This window comes from Eleginops maclovinus, chromosome 21, assembly GCF_036324505.1.
Source record: "Eleginops maclovinus isolate JMC-PN-2008 ecotype Puerto Natales chromosome 21, JC_Emac_rtc_rv5, whole genome shotgun sequence".
NCBI classification, from domain to species: Eukaryota; Metazoa; Chordata; class Actinopteri; order Perciformes; family Eleginopidae; genus Eleginops; species Eleginops maclovinus.
Window position 1 is genome coordinate 14,750,161 of NC_086369.1, and position 18,070 is coordinate 14,768,230.

The window sequence follows — 18,070 nt, forward strand, 5'->3', positions numbered from 1 at the left end:
TGTACGCATTTTTAAAAAGTGATTCTTTTTCAAGGCTGCCAATTGATTACAGGCATTGTTCCCTTGCTTTGTTCTCCACAGTAAACTTGTCATGTAGTTTGTTGCCACACATTTCATGCAAAGATCAAACCGTGCATGTTCCTTTTTCACCACAAACAAAATACTGCACAGACAGACCGACACTATGGTGCCAAAATTACCTTCTGTAATAGATAGTACAGTGAGAATGGATTCTGCTGTAGAGTGCATTGTTAAACATTCAGTCATCATGTTAGGATTGATCCATGTCTATGTTTAATGCAGGTGCAGCATCTTCAAGTCAGATTGAGGAGTGTTTATGGCCATCTATCTTTGTTTGAAGCCTTTTATCTCGGTGTCGTCGGTAGAAAGCCCGAAAACAGCAAGAAAAATCCTAGTAAAAAGGTCAAATCTTAGATCTGGTTCATTGAAAACAAAGCATTAATGAGATGTCAGGTTAGGGTTAGGGTCATAATCTACACCATGGGGTTTCCTTTTGTATTGAATGTATTAGGTAACATCATATCTGTAACCACATACCAAATGCTTAAAGCCATGTGATGTTGTTCTTCTCTTTCCCTCCTTTCTTTATTCATACTGTGACCTACTGCTGTCATTTCTATGTGGGGGGTGTAGTGAGAGGCGTGCATTGTTTGAGGGTGTGTTTATGGCTTTTTAATTATGGTTTTATTTGTTATCAGTTTATGTATTTTTATATCTTAGAGTGCCTTTTAAGATCTGGCTAGGGACAACAGATGGAAATTAGCATAGCATCTAACTCTGGCTTATTTACAGCAATTTGTCTGTTAATCAATGAGCACTGTCCCTACCAACTAAATAAATAAATAGTAGAATAAAATCAGCTTGAAAAAAATGACAAATACAAATATCGTGCCTCAATTTGTCTTTGAGTCATGGTAAGACACCGCTGCATATGCTTCAGATAATGCATAAACACCCCAATACAAAGAAGTGAACAAAAGAATATGCTGACGTTTCTCAGGTCCAAAACATTTAATATATCTGTAGCATATCTGGCATACACCCTGCTGCAGTAACCTGCTTGCATGATGGCAGAAACATATCGTCCTTTATCATTTTAAGCCGGAATGTGGTCAAACAGCACATGAGATTTCACACATGAGTTTATCCTATTTACATTATCTGTGTGTTGAAATGGTGCAGGTTTGTCTGCCAAACACTGATATGTTGGAGCTCCTATCAAATATCTTTAAATATATACAGCATTATTAAAAACCTACATGCAACAGCTAATGCAGTTAAGATGACATGAATAAAATAATAATTTGGTACGCAGATTGTTGAATTGCAAGTTAAATCTGCTTGTATATGCCCTTAATCCCTGTTATACTCATCACCAGGGATTCAAAACACCCACAGTGTGAACATTATCCCTGACCTTACACTGTCACTGGGGAGAAAGAAAAGCTCCCACTCAAAACTCATCAGACAGCACAGCATATTCAGCAGAAAGGATCCATATAACGGAGGAACTGTTGAGTGCTGAGCTGTGTTTAGCCGGACCTTGTGTGTTCATTTACTAAATTCCTCCCCTCAAGAGCTGATACTCACAGCTATGCGTCTTTTTAAATATTTTACAAAACTCAAAAATGAAATTCCCCATGCCTATTGTGACAGCAGAGCGCGGAAGAGATGTGCTTTTACCTCAGAAAGGAAAAACTCAATATGTGTGAAGCAAATGTCACTGCTCTGGGGCCGTGTGAAAAATAGGACAGTGTCGTGAGCAGTAGCAGAAAAGTATACACTGCCAAAGGTTAGGTCCATACCGAAAGACGAGGCTACTGTCTTGACATGTTACGTTTTGGATCAGTGTGTTTGGGACTACAGAGAGACGTTGAATGGAATAATGGCAGCTCAGTCAGCATTGCTTTATACCTTAATGCTTACTGTAGGTCAGCCTACAGTAAATGATCCCGCTACAGCCTGGACACTGCCCTGTTCAAACGGGAACTCATTTTTTCAACTTCCACTCTTTATATCACACACAACCTGAGATAAATGCACCCAGACCTGCAAAACAAAGCAACACACAAACAAAATACCTCCAATCAGTGGGCACCGACTCTGACACTATAGTCGCGCTGTGGGATGTCACAGGAGAACGCTGCATGAGAAGATCTTTCCTCGAGCTTCTTACACTCCCACACACAGTTGCACACCTCACACTAGCACACACAGTCCTACAAAGGAAAGGGTCTTTCTTTCAGCCGGCACATTCGCTGTGCCCGCCAGCGTAGAGTCAACTGTTTTATCCACACTGCCGAAGGGAGCGGCCTTGCATCTTCTTCTGTCACACTGACACAACAAGAGAAATGCAGCGAGAAAATACAAAGCCACAGAGATCCAGGAAAAGGGAGAGAAACAGAGAGGGAAATAAAACGGAAAGGAAAGGAGGCGCAGGGACAGAGAGGGGGAACTGGATTTTGCTGAAGCTGCTTGCACCTGACTTACTTTATCCTCCTGTCTCCTTTGTGAAATGGAAATTCCCTCAACCTGAGACCTGTCATATGTCAGCCCCTGATGTGCAGTACAGAAAGATAAGGAGGCAAGGAATGATAGTGGCCTCAAGTACTGTATTGAGGGGAAGAGAGGGCACCGCGAGATTAGAGGTGTACAGAAAGAAGTGATTGATAGGTTGCTGGCTGGACTTGCTGATGTACATTCACACGTGAGAAACACATGAATCCCCCTTTTATTAACTGGGAATTATGAATCAATAATAAGTATAATAGACTTAGAACATATCCTGTCTACATAATAAAGCACATGATGTAGGGTCGTGGCCCCTGATGGGGAGACTTGATGATGAGATATATGAGTAATGCCTGCTTAAAGAGAGTGCCTGTGCTTTTCTTCAGTAAGAATAATAACCAGACAAACAATCGTACATTATCTCTGTGCATCCTATACTCAAGATCAGTTATTGGGGTTTATTTTAAAGGTCAGGAAAGGGAAATTATTTGGAGAAAATAAAAATTATCAGCTCCAGATTTTTGCACGTAAATGTCTGCTTTGCCGTTTAGATTTTCCAAATCTATGTTTTTAACCCAAGTTGGTTTTGTTGTCGTTTTTGAATCACTTCTGGATTCCTAAAAGCTACAATTATGAACCATATGTGCTAATGGTTGAAATCACAGAGCTTTTGTACATTTATTTTTGATGTGACATATTCCTTTAATGGTGCTGTGGGACTGACATCTACATTTGGCCCTAATTTCAGCATTACCAAGCCTCTTCTTTCCAAACCTCCCTTAAAGGTTTCAGCTTTTTGTCTTTGCAAACTAAAGCAGGGGAAACAAACTGTTGCAAATATCACGTCCTTTGATCTACTAAACCTGATTCTGACAGCAGTCAAAAGAGCAGAATTTTAAAGTCGTTGCTTTCCTTTCCTCTCTGGGGGAGAACAGCCCGCTCTGCTTGATGTAAAAAGAAGTCTCTGATGGCTACATCAGTAGGAGTGTGTGAAAGTGATAACGTATTTGTATTCCATTCTACAATATATGTACATGTGAACTCGAGGGGGTGTATGAACATTTAGCTTTGATCTCTGGATTTTCGGGTATTATTTTTTGCAGTGTGTGTGTGTGTGCTCCTGCTGATGTGTGCTGTAGTAATAGAAGCTGTCCTGCAGCACACAGTCTGCTGTTTGCAGCCGGAAAGCTGTCATAAACAATCTGCTCCAGCGTCAGTTAAACAGCAAGCGTGGGAGAGCCGGCTGCTATAGGCTACAAGCAACCCAACGCTCTCTAAATACACCAGCCCATCTGCCTAATGCACTGAAATCAAAAAGAGCAATGGATATCCCACATGACACTGCGATGGCAATGCATCCACAGGTTGGCACGGAGCGACACTGGCCGGTGAGAGCTGAGGAGCTTTGACACTCTGAGTGACATTGAATTAAATCTCATGTGAACACTCTCACACAGTAGAGATGCTGCTGCAGGAAGAGTGACTCCTACAGGTTCAAATGATTTCACACATGGATATGATGAGGCTGCTCCATCCCATGCACAGAAATACCTTCATAGTATTCTAACAGAACATAACCCATAAATACATTTTTATTATGGTGGTAAACCAGAACAAATAGTTTGGAGCATGCGTGTGCCGCAGAAACAGGTCCATAATGAGAGCTATAATAATGATAATAGGCTGTGCTATATCTGCAGTGCGTTGATAGGTTTATTGATCAGCACCAGTGACTCAGCACTTGCTTCACTACCCACACTCTGTTTCCAGCCTTTACTACATCGTGAATCAGTCATCCTCCACTCTTACTTTAAGCTTTCTAATGATGGAGCATGCTGCTGTGGGCAGGCAACACATTTCATGTAACCTCATCTCATCACTTTGAACTTTGACTGAGGGCATGTCTGTTATATTTCCCCTTTATATATCTGTCAGAGAGCTTTATGGATAATTGTGGATATTATTTCTAGAGTGAAGCCCTGTTTTATTTCTCCTCCACACTCAAGCTTGCTCTTTGCTTACATGTCTTTCTATGATTTAGAAAAACAAAACTCAATATCAAAACCTATGATGGCATTAAACATGTATCAATAAGGTTCAGAAGAACCAGCTGCATTTCCAAATAACTTTCTACCCGTCAAATGCCTGCTGTATATTCTTCAATTTAACTTGTCTGCATTCCTCTCAGGTTCGCACTGAATAACGATGCAGTATGCGACATCTTTACCTCGGGATTCGTATACAGAAAGTTATCCTAAACTTCAAACAGGCAAAGAAGTGTGTTTGCAGACACCTGCGACAGCTCACAGAGTAAACATCTTCCTTAAGCAGCAGGAGATGTTTTAATTTTTTAGCTGAAGTACCAATTACTGTACGAACAGATCCCAGGACAGGAGTATTCTGCTTATATCTAATTCAACATGTGACTCCTGTCCCTGATGGTGAATATAAATTAAGGATTCTGTGTGGAAAACAATACCCCCCCCATATGAGGAGTTGGTCTGAAGCCATGGAGACTTTTCCAAAGCTGCAGCTGTTGTCTCAGCGAACAATTCCCTGTGTCTGCGTCTCAAAGGGAGGGAATCCAGAGCAATCATTCGTACGATGCTTTAACACTGCGCCATCTGTCAGGGAGTAAAATCCCTCCCAGTGTCTGAATAATAGCAAGTCAAATAAAATATTTTCTAGCTTTTTATTGCTTTACGATTCAAACTTTAGGGCACAATGAAAGTGAGGATTGAAATACTCCAAATTAAGCTTACTAACAGTGTGGATATGGCAATGCAATATCTTAAATGCTATGGGATGGATGGACATGACCTTTCAGACAGATATGCATGCTTACCTGAAGATGAAGCGTACTGAATTTGGTCCTTTTAGAGCCACCAACAGTTCAAAGTGTTGGCCTACCCAATGGATAAGTCAGACACATCTACCCTCAACTTACTGCTTAAATGACATGCAGGGCTCCTGCTTTATCATGTGGTGGTGGTGATAGTGTTGTCTAACATTTAAAACACTTTCCTTTGTGAGAGTAAATCCATCTCCTCTGCCTTGTGTAGTTACGTTTGTTTATCTCTACCTTGGACATATCAGTGTCTCCACTCATTAGGACTCTTAGTAAAGACACTCCCTGAGCAGGAGAAGCTTTTCAGGCGACCCTGGCTGGATCCTTGTTATCATGTTTGGTTGATTAGAAGTGAAAGGGGTACTGATGTCACCTCTTAGATGCCATCGATCGCTTTTGTCTCCATCAAACAACAAGAGAACTAAATGCTGTTTCTTCTTCTTCTTCTCTGTTCTTTCTCTTCGCTGTACACACACACGCTCTAGGTGTCTGGTAAATTGATTCAGACTCTGTGCTCGCTTTTGTCATACTGTTAACATGACGCCTCGCAGGTTGGATTTTACTGGGTCGCTTGAACAAAGAGCAGCTCGGGTTAATCAGTGGGTTAGGATTTTAAAAATCCTGCATTAGCTCTTGCCATTGAAGTGTTCCCAGAGCTGCTTCTGAATTTAAAGTGATAGATATCTCGTGGCACCTCGTGCATGTTATGTAGATTTCTACCTTCTAGCCCAGAATGAAACCAGTGCACGTTTAGAACGCCCTTTATTTTCCTCCTATGGGATTGGTGGTCCTGAAACTCTCACCAGGGGCTATATTCCCATGACTGATGTTTATGACCAGTATGTGATCCACATATTCCTACACATGCTCCATATAGACTCCAACAGTAGCATACAAACACTCCCGCATTGGACCAAGTGAACGACAGTCCAAAGGAGATAATTCATTGTTATGGTTTTCACAAACCAGCTGACGTGCCCATTTCAAGCCATTTGCAGGCCTGTCGGGATTTATAATAGGAGGCTTATCATTATGCAGCGATGCCAGGGAAGATGGGCAGATTTGGGGGAATTTAATTTACACAAAAAGCACTACGAAAATCAACCAGCTGTCAAGTGAGTGCATTTGGGTTTGGATTTATGTAGGTGAAGGGTGTATTTCTCCCCCATTTCTGCATCAGTTTTTGACACATTCTGAAGTTTCCTTTCACGAAAATGCCAATGCCCTGCCTGCTCAGCTCCCAGTGTCCACTTTGATTAGATAAGGGAGGAAGTGGAGGAAACAAACTTCGAAGCATCAGACCATTTCAGGACCGAAAAGGAAAGCCAGCGTTATATCTACCCCAGCTCAGAGATTTAAAGTCGGTACATTACTCTCAGAACTGTTCCCGAAGGCTCCCTTGAGTCTACATACTGTACTTTACCTTTGTCACTCCCTTATTTCATTGTTAAAACATCCTCTCTCCATATTCTCTCCCACTGCCACATCCTGTTGTGAATTGTAAATCTGCAGCGGTGAGCGCATGGACTCTGGATGGGATATGGTGAGGGACCAGAATGTCAAAAAAAATTGGATCTGAATAACATTTTCAAGGAAGCAATGTCAAAAACTTCCCCAGACTTAAACTGCATAATCTGGTGCTACGGGCCCATGTGGAGATGTAAAATAATATGACTTATTCTCACCTTAACAGGCATTAACATTTTAACAGCATACCTTGTGAGTCAATCATTGGTTTTCAAGTTAAACTAGCGAATAATCCCTTACCATTGAATAATGCATCCGTGTTTACCCCGCCTTGACTTATCCACCAAACACGTAGGTGTCCTTGTGACGGGACCATCTAATCACTTTCTTAGTTCAAAAAAGGAGCTTTGGAAGTCAGGTTGAATCACATCTGTTGCTTTCTGTGAAGCTAAGCTAACCTAGCTAGTTCCCTTATTTGATGCACCACCAAATTAGCCGTGTGCTTGTTACTTTTTTATGAGCTACAACAGATGTGTTCAGGGACTCATCCATCTTTTTTCAGGAGTTGTAATGTACAGATGGCCTCGTGCCCTTCATTAACCTTCTCCCCGGCCCTCGTTACTTCTCTGTCTCCTCTCCTCAATGCTCAGCACTCAGCATTTACTGTTACTGTGATCTGACCCAGCCTCTCTCTGCAGCACCACTGCAGCTCCATCAATCACACACACACACACACATACACACACACTGAGCTCATGGGGAGGAGACAAAGATGGCTCTGTGATAGACACACGAGGAAGTGTGTGTCAGTTACACACACATGCACAGACTCAGCACACTGTTTATTCATAAAGCTGAGAAGGAACCCTGCGGGAATTATTTATCATAAAATGTGTTCATTTTTATTTACATACAGAGTTATGCTATCTCTGTAGATCTCTCAGCTCTAGATGTAGTAGAAGAGAGGGCTTTTTCTGTGTCGATTGTGTTTACATTTATGTGGGACTTGGCTGCGTTAAAAATTGAACATTTAAAATTGGGGAGACTTGAGAGCAATTGAGACGTTGACTTTTTGTCTTTGGCAAGCACTATTATCCAGTCCACTAGAGCAATGACATTTTCTCAGAGCAAAACAAACCTTCTATGGCAGTTCATATACATTAAAAAAAACTATTGAAACTGAGATGCTGTACAGCGGGTGTTCATACACTGAGAAAGGCATTAAGTAAATCCACAAAGAGACATTTATTACATTTGTTCATCCACAATGAAAATTGCTTCAGAGCATGCTTCGGTTAAAATAAACGACGTTCAGCTAGTGGATGGTGAGAACATTAACTCCAGACGCCTAATAGCATCACAGAGGCTTTCATTTCATGCCTCTTCTATGTGGAAAATGCCAGGGAGGAATTGCTGCTTCTTGCGTAGTGGGACTAATTTCACATAAAAGGCAAAATATCTCAGGACAATATTGCCAGCTAATGACATGCCATGCTGCTAATTAAAATATGTCACTGTGTCTCTGCTGGAGAATGGCTGAGCAGCAACACAGCAGCAATTACAATCCACCATCAAATAGTTATTAAACGGTAACCCTGTTTCTTCCTTTAATCATAGAAAGAACTAGCAAGACTTCTGTACCTTGAGTTGCTCCTTTTTTATAATTAAATGCTGATTTTCTGAGTATTTCATGGTGTGTGCGCTGCATAATACATGGCTAATGATCAGAGAGACAAACTACTCTTTACTTTCGTTGCCCCTCAGAGTGGGTTCTCAGAATAATTCACCTTTAATTACAAAGAATGGAAGAAAACAAGGTAATATTTCTGGTTTAAAAATGAATATGTCTATGTGGATGAAAGCTGCACTGTCAATATTACTGCATAGCTTTGCTTTGATTGCTTTTAATGGATTTTCTCTGTAGTTTAAAGTCAGACTCAGACATGATTAGCTTTCTCTATGTTTCCGAGATACTTCGTGATCATTCTTTTGTCTAGGTTTTACTTTGTGCAGGCTGGACTGCACAGAGTGTGTGTGTATTATGCTGTATACACTTTTGTCCATGCTGTAACTTGGTATTATACGTTATGCACAAAAGCTACAGCCTAGATATCGCCAATGAAAAGTACCCTTGCACCCTGGCTCCTATAACAATGCAACGTACTTATAAAAAGAGTGTGCAATAAGATTGTGAAATAAACTCAATGGTGCAAGTACACTGCAGGAATAAAAACATCCATCCTGTATTAACATACACATATGTCAATGTGTGGAATAAATAGATTACAGTGTGTTGTATAAACATAGGGTATCTGCAGAGCTCAGGAGCTCAACAGTCTCATGGACAAAACGCTACCTGAGTCTCTTTGTCTCGGTGCTGTATTTATACTTGAAGTTATATTTGGTTGTATGTTTTCTTCCAACTGTGCACAGCATGCATCCTCACAGCAGGGGGTAGCTGCTTTGACCCGTAATGTTGTGGTCCTCCCGGGGAACAGGGCCAAACTGTGACCCTGTCTCCGCTTAGACAAGCTGTGCTCACTGTAAACCGGCTCAACAAGTGGAGTCAAAAAAAGGCCACTAAAAGAGAGCATCACTCTTCCAAGGCTCACCAGACTGAGTGTGAATTTCAGTTCCACTTTCATTAAATACCCAGCAGGCTTTTTGTGGCACTGTAGAGAAATCTACTGATGGTAAACTACTGTTCAAGTTACAAACCCTTTAACTGCTATGAGGCTTTTATTGTGAAGAGGAGATGTTGAGTTAGTTACTGGTGTCAAAAGGTGTCATGTCACCAGACTTTCTACCTTAGCAGATCAGTGTTATTATATTCTAAGAAAGGAATATTCTAAGCAGCCGCCGAGAGCTGTGAGAGGAGGAGGTGCAGGTGACAGGTGCTTACTGCCGTTTGGGCCGATATCAAAAGCCAAGCTTGTCATCGCGGCAAACAACACCTTTTACCGTGTCTCCCTGTCATGTGGGAGAGGACTCATGCTGTGTCTGAATCAGGGCATGTTATCACAGTTACACACGGTATCCTGAGTCCTCCTCCAGAATGGAAATACAGCCGCAGTGTCTTCTGTTGGATCTCCAAATGAGAAATGGACCTATAATAGACAAGTTCCTGGTACTCTTATTGTGTAAGTGTGTCTTCTTCTGATGCATGACTTGGATTTACTCCCTTTCTCATTTCTCTTCCTATACTTCTTATCAATCAATCAATGATCCTTCTTATGCTCAATGTGTCTCAATACACATGTCTTTCATTCACTGTTCATCTCCTTGTTTCCATCCTCTTCAGCGGGCTTCAAAACCAAACCACCATATCCTGCGTCTGAAAAGAATTACTCTCAGATGGAAGACACAGTGAGACAGAAATAGAGAGGATGGCCACTGATGGCAGGCAGGAGGTCGGTGGAGGTGAACAAGTTTGAGAAAAAGGTGGCAACAGTGTGAAGGAGAGAGGAATAGAATACATGTGAAGGGAGAAGAAAAAGTAAGAGAGGAGCATGAGTGGGAAATCCTGCAGAGCCTTCCCATATCACCTCATATGAGCAGAAACAAATTTAGCCAATGTCTAATCTCCTCATTAGCAGAGAGGTAATAATCTCATCTGAGAGCAGCGGATATTGTTAACACCCCCTGCCCCAGAAACATCAGTTAATACATGATAAGCAAACATAGTTAGAGCTTTATTGCCACAATACAAACAAAAGCTAACCGCTATAAGCCTCGTTTTGTATTGCTTGGCCATGAGCAATGCTAATTCCAGTTAAGGCTGCCAGGTATTACTGACACACAGAACAATGCTAAATCCCCGTCAGAGAAGCCCAGCCACTGCAGGGGCTTAGCACGGCTTGGGTTTCCATTAGACTGTACACACACACAAATGCATTGTCTCACACACACTCAGCCCCCTGATTCCCATTAACCTGTGGGAGCCCCTGCGTAGCTGGGAGAGAAAACCCCAATTTGTCAGCCCGCGGTGGGTTATGGAGCTGAAGGTTGTTAGCAAATAGAGTTCACCTCTAATTAACGGCCGACAGCCCTTTGCATGAGTGTGCATTTGTGTCTGCGCATACATATTCTATATGTAAGAACATTAGTGTGCACCAAACTGTGTGTGTGTGTGTGTGTGTGTGTGTGTGTGTGTGTGTGTGTGTGTGTGTGTGTGTGTGTGTGTGTGTTTCTGATTGTGTGGCTGCATTCATGTCTATCTGCTCCTGGTTTATTTTACTTATAGGCAAATTTTAATTAGACGTTAAATGGAAGGCTTCATGTCCCAGAAAGATAATGCACACATCATTTTACTTTACACCCTCTCATCCTCTCTCCCTCTCTGTTGCTATGTCTCCTTCTCCGTCCTCCACTGTGCCGTATTTCTGTCTTTAACTAGCTCTCTCCTTTCCTCCCCCACCATTCCTCCCCCTCCCTCCCTGTCTGGACTGTAGCATATCTGGTGAAAACAGGACTTATTGATTATAGGATTATATAAGCTATCAACCTTGTTCTTTCTCCCGCCAGCCCCCGAGTCCACGATAAAAAACGTACACTCCAGGCGTCGGGGTACTGCAGTTAAATTACTAACAATGATTCTTAACACCTGTCAGCAATCCAGAGTTGTTCATTCGCAGAGGTTTAGTCTGATGATGTATGAGGCAGTTAATGGTCAGGGTCGGTACAGTGCAGCGCCCCCGGAGCCCCCGTCAGGATTCAATATGCTGCTCAAGGACACTCAAGGAAGGCTTGATGACAGAGACTTCAGACAGAGTGTCTTTTTTAGTTATCCAACATGCTGTCAACTTGAAAAAAATGATCTAAGCCTAAAAGATGATGTACTGGATGGAAAATGACAAGTGGGGAAGCGATGTGAGTCCGTTCCAACAGCTGATACCATTTAGTTTTCTCCAGTTTCATTTTGGATACGTTAAGCTCCAAAATATATATCATTTTTGAACATTTATTAGAACAAGTTCCTTGACAGTGAGTCTCTCACAACATTGTACAGATACAAAATAATACAGTTATATATAAAATATGTAAGGTGAGGCCAGTTTATAGTGATCCTTTTATGGGCAACTAATACCAGAACTCTGAGCATATACTCCTTGTCTTTTCCCTTTCCCTTTGAAATCAGCCTCTGTGGTTCATATGATACGTTTAATTCCAAGATCTGTTCAATTTCCCTCATTACCTTATTACAAAATAGTTGTAGTTTAGGACAATCCCTACAGATGTGTGAAAAGTCTCCGATTAGTCCACATCCTCTCCAACAGAGTGGGCTACACTCCTTGTCATAATTATATATTACAGAGTTTTGAAGTATCTCATTCTTAACATCCATGCAAATTCCCTCCAATTTTGACTATTAAGGCACCCAGGACCTTGTTAGTTTGAAAGAAATGTGAATTTGTTTAAGTATTAATTATTATTTTTGGACCAACTTATGTGTCGTTAAGCTGTAGACAGCCTGTCTCCCCCCCCTACTCACCAGCTTCTTCTCAGCACCTTCTTTCTGTAAGACACAGCAGCCATATTGGACACCAGCATGGGTCTATTTTGTGAGGAACTTAATTAGGTATGTGCATATGTAAGTCCATGGAAGTGTGACTTCAACACACTTGCCACCAGGAGGTTCACTACTTTATTTTGCCCTTCCTCTCTCAGCCCCTCTCCCTGTATTTACTGCCAGTCACAACATATTGTTTCTCAGCATGGCAGAGTTTAGGGCTGACAAAGGGACGGTGGGCAGTGGAGGGAGTGATGTTATGAGCTCCAGTTGCCAGCTTGGCATTAAATCATGTTTATGAGCACGCAGGAGGGTGGAGAGGAAGTGACTGACGCCCATCCGCAGCAACACTCACTGATTGCTCTGATACTAACGTGCAGGGGTTCACAGGAGGGAATGGAAATTGAGCATGTTAAAGCCTTAATCGCTAAGAAATGTTCAATATGTTAAAAATGTGTTCAAATCCTCTTCAGAGATAGGATCGTATGAATCATTTTGATTTTGTTGGCATTGCAATGTGCGGCACGGCTATAACAGTGATGTGCAGGAAGTTTTGAAAATGCTGCACAATAAAAATACATACATTTAGTTTGGTCATTGTAAAATCGGCCTTGGGTTTTATTCCAGGTAGCAGAAAAAGAGCATGTAATCTTACTTGCTTTAAGATTTAAAAAAGCCTCGTTTAGATAGAGTATGTATTTATGCAGTATGTATTTATGCAGTATGTATTTATGCAGCCTTTATCAGTTTGTTTTTGCAGTTGCAGAACATGTGATGCACCATAGTGGACAAGCCTATAGATAAACATCGAACATATCAAAGAGACTCCTATACAAATACATACTTCTGTTGCAGGTTTTAACACACACACACACACACACACACACACACACACACACACACACACACACACACACACACACACACACACACACACACACACACACACACACACACACACACACACACACACAGGCAAATACAAACATATTTGTCTTGTGTTAAATTTCATCGAAGTTGTTCTTCTCTATTTATGATACCAGAAACAATTTCACACATGGGATCTCATGCTACAAATCCTCATTGCAGTGATATGGGGGAAAGTGTGTGTGTGTGTGTGTGTGTGTGTGTGTGTGTGTGTGTGTGTGTGTGTGTGTGTGTGTGTGTGTGTGTGTGTGTGTGTGTGTGTGTGTGTGTGTGTGTGTGTGTGTGTGTGTGTGTGTGTGTGTGTGTGTGTGTGTGTGTGTGTGTATGTGACTTGATATCTGAGCCTGGAAAAGGTTCAGTTTATGGATGGAGAAACAGGAAATACTTCAGTAATAATAACGAACCTGAGAACTCTGAGGGGAAATAAATGCATAGGAAAGTGATATTCTTATTAACATTTACAATAACATGCACTCCCATTGATTATTAAAGGTAGCATTTACATCATATACATGTACCGTGTAAACGCTTTAATGGAAGTGCAATTTTTGTAATTATGTCGCTTCTGAGGCCTTAATGAATTCACTCGATTAAGACCAGCTGTTTATTGGAATCCAGCAGTGTAATTGAGTGTATGTGCAGATATAGATTACTTATCCATTTCACTTTCTGGCCATGATGGACTCAGCTTATCAACATAATTACAACTGGCACAGAGTGGCAGACAGTAGCTCCTCGACCCTGCAGCTCTGCTGGATGAATACACACTGCAGCCTGTTCATTTAGCCAATACTGATGCATAAATACTGAAAACTGCATCCCAGGCATCATATCTGCCAATCATCTGATTACTCCTCTGTTTGTTTCTCTTGTTTGTTACAGCCAGGCACAGTTTAAACTTATGTGTCTGTAATATTCGTATAATTTAAGTCCCAGAGTGAACTGATTTACTGCATCTATTGAATTTAATCTTGTTCAGTAGCTGACGTCTCTTTTGTTTTGTCTTCAGGCCAAACTAGCTCACCATTACTGGCCTGTTTTAATGATTGCAGTGTTTTTTTAAAACAGACTGCCCTCGCATTGTGTTTCTGTTTGACAACAATTTACCTGCTAACCAATAACCCAAATCCCCAAATCTCACTGTGGTCTGTGCGTGATGGTATTTTAATGGCCTCTGAAATAGAAGCCATTCCCACCTGAGGAACCATGGGAAAACATTAACAATCCTCTGTTGTAATAAGCGTCGCACAACGAGCTGGAAGAAACACATACTCTTCTCTCTGCTCTGCAGCATTAGCGTGTCAAAGCTATAATTATATAGTTACCTCAGGATTTGCCTCTCTGTTTGTTCCTTTTTGCGACTTTAAAGTTGTGCATGCGAGCTTTGAAACAGGTGCAGCAGTTTAAACTTAAACTAATGAATGCTGTGCATCATCATAAAGTACTGCACCAGTAATGAGAGGAGGAAACAGCGCTAAAAGCATTCAGCTGGATTAAGTAGAGCCTTTTTGTAATATACTCTACTGTACATGGTCATTTCTTATCTGGGAAAAATAATAATAACAAAACAAAGCGCAGTAAATGGTAAATGCATCCACTGAACAAAGTCATTTCCACACAAAGGGAGAACAGTAATGATTCAGAGCACAATAATGTGGTGTCGCTTTTGCTCACTAAACCTGAGCTGCTGATGCACTTTGGGGATTGCACTCCTTTTTTTCACAAGACATTTATGGCCTGCATAACGATGCAGTTACCTTGGGATTCTTGTGAATTATAGGCCATATCTGCACCACCTACGCTCCACCTGTTTAAATATGTGCTTTCGCTCAATCAGTTTCTCCGGGTCAGCCCGCCCTGCTGCATTACTCCTACTGTATACTGGATTCTCAGCCTTTTTTTTTTGCAGCTTTCAATCCATTGTTCACTTTCAAATGACTCCTACTACCTTCATTCAGAGAGTAAATGTATTCAATCAAGCTTTTTGATTAAAGAATGCCCACATTTGCATTTATTTCTGAACATGCCGATCATTAAACTCCGCTTCCTTTAAAGAATGTGATTGGAAAGCAGTCTCAGTTGTTGATTGCATAATGAGCCGCTCACTCAGTAAATGAGACGGTAATTGCATACAGATTGTGAGAGCAAATTGGATAAAAGACGTGGCGTGACTTTGACCTGCACTTTCATGTATAGGTTGAGCCCTCACCACGCCCACACAATTTATTATAGGAGCCACTTGAGCTCACAGCTACAATACTGACTGAAGTCTGCTACCGGAAAAACACACTTCATTTACTCCCTGGTTATCATGCGTACACATGCATGTTCCTTGTTCTCTTTTTCTGTCAAACACGATGGGATTGTAAGCTGCCTTTCCTCTGTGCTCTCTCTCAAACACACACCTGGGCTCACATTTCCACACACTGAGCGAGAGACAGAGGGTTACGCTTCATGCAGCTCTGAGCCGCTCAGTCCTGGTTGAGGGTTCACTGAATCCAGCAGGTATAACTGATCTGACCTGGCACCGAGCGGGCCGTCAAACAGAAGCACATGGCAGGAGAGAGACACACATGCAGAGGGAGGGACTGTGGAAGTAGTTTTGATACTGAGGCAAAGAAACGGTGTATAATCACACTGGAACAATGTAAACAACACGTACTACCATTCATTTAACTCATTTTATTTCTGTAGGTAAAAGCATTGACTCCAAGGCTATTTTACAAAGAGTGAAGGAAAAACCATCTCCTCTTTCTCAACCTCTAATAATTGAAATAGGGGTCGTAATAAGCTGCTTGCTCCAACAAACTTTACGGCTGTTTCTTCGCTGATAAATGCTTTGTTTTTATTTTGTCATTGCGGCTCACTATGATCCAATTTGACAACACTGTTGCAGAACCTGGTCATGCACTAGTCTGTTTATAAGTTGCTGGAAAAGTAATGTGGCTGGTGGATAATAAACCTTTGCTATATAAGTGCTCTTGGTTACCCTCTTGTGCATGTCCCTCTGTACTGGTCAGGTTGAAAAGAGTACAATTTTATGTGTAGGATAACTTACTACCTACCTTGTTTGTCTTCTGCCCCCTCAACTTAAACTGCATGTACTCATCTGCCCTTTAGCCTTACGCCCCTTTCCAAAAGTGCGTCAAAAACACCAGAGGAGTCCAATCAGGGGGGGGCATTCTGTCAACACAGACCTCCCATTAAGCAGCCAGAGGCTCCATGGATTACCAATGACACAGAGAATCAGTCATCCTGAGTAGCCCTTTAATTACTGAGATAAATAATAGACGAACTTATACAGCAGACCCACGAGGGTTTACTGAATGTTGGAGTAAGGAGGGTCCGTGGATACATTAATGGAAAAACTCAGACAAAACTGGGCAATGTTACATGCAAAACGACTGACTGCAAGGACTTGATTAGGAGAGGGAGAAGTGCTGCCAGATGATTTTCAGGATGTTTTGATTCGACACCGACTGAGAGTTTAATTTTCACTGAAGTGTTTTTTGTTAATTATAATATTTCAAACTGTGGAAACTGGGGAAAAGTGGCTTTTGACATTACAACACAACATCTCATCGAGCGTCCGTCGGTGCATTTGGAAGCTGCCAAGTGTGTTCCTTATTTTATCTTCAAACAATTGGAAATATGGAGAACATCGGCTACAATATCATTTATTCCAGCGTGGATCATTCGTTCCATTTCTCAGATTTTCGTTCTGTCAAGACTACATTTTGTGACTCATAATCGTGTTGAGATTTTTGCAGCTTTCCAAAAGTTAATTTAAATTTCACTTGGCAGATTTAATTATAAAAGGAAACTGGAAGAATGATAGTGTGTGAGTGTGTGTGTGAGATTTCTGTTTTTATGTGGGGTTTCTTCATCCAAAACATCTCATTATGCGCTTGGTCTGCGCACACATTGGCACAGGGCGGCAGATCTGTTGACAAAAATTGTTTTGGTGGGGGTTCCAAGACATGAAAAATGAATCCGGACCAAAAAATTTAGATTAACGGCTCAAGCTAAAAAGCTGGCAAGCCCGGGGGAGGAGGTGGGTAGTTGGTCGGGAAAAACCGGGGATGGGAGGGTTGAAAGAGAAACAAGAGGGTATAGGGTGAATAAGCAGCCTGAGAATGAGAGGAGAGAATACAAGCTAACTACATTTTAAAACGCACCCACTCACATATAAACTCAGAGAGAGTGAAAGAAGAGGAGAAGAAATGAAATTGTTAAGTGTGTGTATCAAGTGTCCGAGATTTCATTTAAAAAGTGCTTGAAGAGTCATCATCTTCATATCCTGATTTCTTTGAACGTATCATAACCTCTCTTACCTCTCTTTAGTCCAACTGAAAACATCTCATGTTGTAAAGTAAGCACCTTGCCGTTGACTTATATAGTCATTTTAATCCTCACTGGTTGTTGTGTGGTTTGAAATTGAATGGGCTCTCACCCTGGGGTCTAGAGGGTTGTTATTCCCTCCACTGATATCCGCTATTTCATGCCACGAGGCTGTGTGAGCCCTGGCAGAAAGGTGCGTAATTCATCCAGATGTTGGGTTAGAATGACAGTCATACAGGGTGTTTGACTAGATGCACACTGGATGGATTTACAAAACGTTATATATGAGATCTGGATATTGTGAGGACGAGGTCTAGTATCAGGAAATCCGTTTTGATTTAGATTAGGATGCTGTATCACACTAGCCTCAGGTGGAACAACACAGCTGTTTTCACCATACAGAATGAACATTACAGCACTTCCTGTTTGCCTGGTTGTTGTTGTCA

The 18,070-nt window shown here is 41.5% G+C and overlaps 1 protein-coding gene across 1 annotated transcript in view; it reads left to right on the top strand.

The window, feature by feature from the left end:
• The window catches only part of cntnap2a (contactin associated protein 2a), a 243,676-nt gene that overhangs the window by 72,471 nt on the left and 153,135 nt on the right, over positions 1-18,070 (top strand). The gene's annotated exons all lie outside the window — the stretch shown is intronic.